Raw genomic sequence first — 3,412 nt, 5'->3', positions numbered from 1 at the left:
TTCGCGGCTGCCTAGCGTGTGTTTTCTATGCCCGTCTGCCCCGCACCATTGAATATTGTGCTGTTGGCTGAAGGGCACCTGGTGCACACTTACGAAAGGCTTGAAACAGGCTGATATTTGACAGGTTTGAACTGCTTCCCGAGCCAAATTATTCGTATCATTTCTGTAGTTAGTGCCACACACAGAGTTCCGTGAATAAAACCTTGTTTTTGTCGCATTCTCTTGCAGCTCGATTGGGGCTCTCGCAGCACTCATTAGCGGTTCTCGAGGCATATGAAAACAAACTTAGCGCGTTGAACATTGATGTAGAGTTCGCGCACGAGTCATGAATAAATTTGAAAGCTGAGGATTATTTTTTACATTCATGCTAGTTACTGCCCGCGTTGATGGTCAGCAAGGTGGCAAGTCAGTGAAACCACGTGAAAAGCGCACCGCTTACCACACGTTATATTTATTATTGTGATTAGCTTTCTTTGCCTACTTTGTTCGTGTTAGCCTATCTATCTATCTATCTATCTATCTATCTATCTATCTATCTATCTATCTATCTATCTATCTATCTATCTATCTATCTATCTATCTATCTATCTATCTATCTATCTATCTATCTATCTATCTATCTATCTATCTATCTATCTATCCTGTTTCGTCGACCCAGTGCACTGTGTTGCCTACCTGCTTGAACCGCTAGGTAAATGCTGGTGGTTAATGCCATCGTGGTCGCTCCATCGTCTTAGTTCAAGCTTAGTGGCCTTACTCTTCTCATACCGTCCTGGTCACACTTTCTACGCCGAGTTATCGTGTTTAACATTGAAGTGCATTTCATGCCCGAGTGTCTAAGTATGTCTAAGTAACTTCCATGTCTAAGTGCGTGCTCGTAGTTGTGATGTCGTCGATGTCGTTACATTGCGGTCAGTCTTGCTTTGTCAGCCGGCCCCTGTCATGCCGTCGCTTTCACGCCATCGTCGTCATACAGTCGGCGTGCATTCGCTGTAACAGCGCCGCCGTGATGCCGTGAAGGTCGTTCCATTGTCGTCATTGCAGTTTAGTCATCTAACTCTCATCATGCAGGCGTCATGACGTCATCGTCACGTCATCGTCGTTACGCGGTCGCTTTGCCATCGTAATCGCTTCAGTAAAGTCCTCCCATTGTCATCATGCCGTACTCGTCATAACGCCTCCATCATTCCACTGACGGCGATCTTCCTTTGTCATTCTATTGTAGTCATACTGTCGTGAATCAATGGCGTTTACGCCGCTATTGCCACGTGGTCATCTTCAGACATGGACTCAGGCATCCCTCGTAAGGCAGTCGCTATCCCGCGTCCGTTATCAAATCGTCCTCACGTAATCATCGTGGCATCTTCGTCGCATACAGGTTTCATACAGTTTGTTGTCGCAGTGTCATTAGCGTAGGCCCGTCGTCATCTCATTGTGTTCACACATTTCTCACGTCAGCGTCGTCAGTGCGCCGTTGTTAAACGGTCGTGATCGTTTCACCATGGTAATTCTAACTTCGACATCTCAGTTTGGTCGTGTCGTTATTAGCCATCGTCGTCACACAGTCATCGTTACACAGCATTTTACCATCGTCATCGCTTCAGTAACTTCATTTTACTATGGTCATGCCCTAGTTGTCAAATCGCCTTCGTCGATCCATCGACGTCATTTCATCCTTGTCATTCTGCAGCACTCATGTTTTGCCCCGAAGAAAGTATACGGGGCGTGCTTTTTTTCTTCTTTTTGTGGCTATTGGCTCTCTATTGAAGCGAAGGATCCGGGCCGAGAGCTGTGTCGGAAACGTGGAAACGCGAAGACGAGTGGCGCTGGCGATTGGAGCCTTTGTGTGCGAATGACCGCGATGGCACCTCGGGCATGTGCTCTCGGCCTGCCGAAGCAGTGCTAATTGACAGTCACTATGAGTGCGTGACGTCCAGGGAATTCTTATCCCCGCAGCAAACTTGAGGGACCAGGAAACTGGTGGGGACGAGCGTGTGTACGTGTGGCGATCGGTTCACGCTCGTTTCTATCCATCAGTCATGTTAGTTCTGATTGATTTAGTTTTGATTGATTTGTTCACTGCGTCTTTTCGAGACGATTCCTGGGCGCTTAAACTCTGGCGCCTATTGGATCACGTCGGCTTGCCTGAGTGTTCTGAGTAGTCGATTAATGAAGAGGCCTGTTTCTCCCAGCGGTCCGCGTGTCCTTTGGATGCTGCACCAAGCAATTTATGGAGAAGGTCCCAGTCTTTTCAAGGTGAGCAAGGAGACAGCAGCCATCGGTGCCACCTCACCATAGGAAACCACACTCTAAGAAAAAAGAGTGTAAAAAGTGAGTTACGGCAACTTGACTCATTTTTCTTCCGAAGACCCACTTTTACGCGAGTAGAGTCAGAAAACAAGAGTCAACATTTGCGCATGGGTCGTTTGACTTTCAATAGCACGCGAAGAGTCGTCGTGGAAAATCGCCATTCCTCTGATATTTGAGATGAGTCTGGCGAGAGAAAGATTTTAATGCAGGAGAAGAAATACCAGATAAACTCTTCTGTTTTAGGCAGGCCCTCGGGTTCCTGTCCTGGTTGTAATGCGGTGTATCATTATTTCATCCTTGTCATGTTCTGCAATTACTTCGAACTCTATATATTGATTTTACTTGACCCTGTTTGTTGATACCTCGCACGCTTAAGCGATAGCTGGTTTCCTATGCTAAGGAAGACCTGGATTTGCCACACTGGATTCTGACCATAAGTAAATCTAAAAAAAAATATTGGCTACTAAAGGGAGCACAGCAACGAGATAACAAGTTCAGTAGGCGCCCTCAACAGTGTCGATTGTAAGTGTAATTTCGCGACTTAAAATTAAATTTTTAAGATTTAAGTTCAAAAATCAAGATCTTGTTATGAGGCGCACGGTAATGGAAAGCTGCAGATTTATTTTCAGCAGCTCGGGTTATTTAACGTGTACGGAATCCACGGTATACGCGCATTTTCGCATTCTGACCCCGTTGGAATGTGACTGCCGCGGGTGTGGTTGGACCCGTCACTTCGAGCTCAGCAGCGCAACACCAAAGCCACTGGGCTACCGCAGTGCGTTGCGTTCCACGACCAGAAACAAATATTAGTGTACGCAACACTGCTTTGGAACCTCCTAGAAATATAAAAACAATAACACAGCAGTTTCACCCCAATGCTGCATGAACCACTGCACGAACTATTGCACGAACCAAGGTTCGTAGTTTCATCGGCTGAATAAACTGCAGTAAACATTCGCTTACTCCTGAAATTAGCAAGCACTGGGTCACGCGCGCACGTGCAAACATCAACAGATCTCACTCAATGACGGCGAACACTCGCTGTCACAGCGTTGGCGTGATGAAAGGCGCGAGCAGAGCGGACCGAACGATTCTGCTGCCT

At 46.7% G+C, this 3,412-nt stretch overlaps 1 protein-coding gene across 1 annotated transcript in view; it reads left to right on the top strand.

Moving 5' to 3' along the window:
• LOC135908975 (membrane metallo-endopeptidase-like 1) overlaps positions 1-3,412 on the top strand; it is a 144,345-nt gene that overhangs the window by 113,910 nt on the left and 27,023 nt on the right. The window lies entirely within an intron of this gene.

Source organism: Dermacentor albipictus, chromosome 2, assembly GCF_038994185.2.
Source record: "Dermacentor albipictus isolate Rhodes 1998 colony chromosome 2, USDA_Dalb.pri_finalv2, whole genome shotgun sequence".
NCBI classification, from domain to species: Eukaryota; Metazoa; Arthropoda; class Arachnida; order Ixodida; family Ixodidae; genus Dermacentor; species Dermacentor albipictus.
The sequence above is the reverse complement of the archived record's forward strand: the minus strand, read 5'-3'. Positions and strand labels throughout refer to the sequence as shown.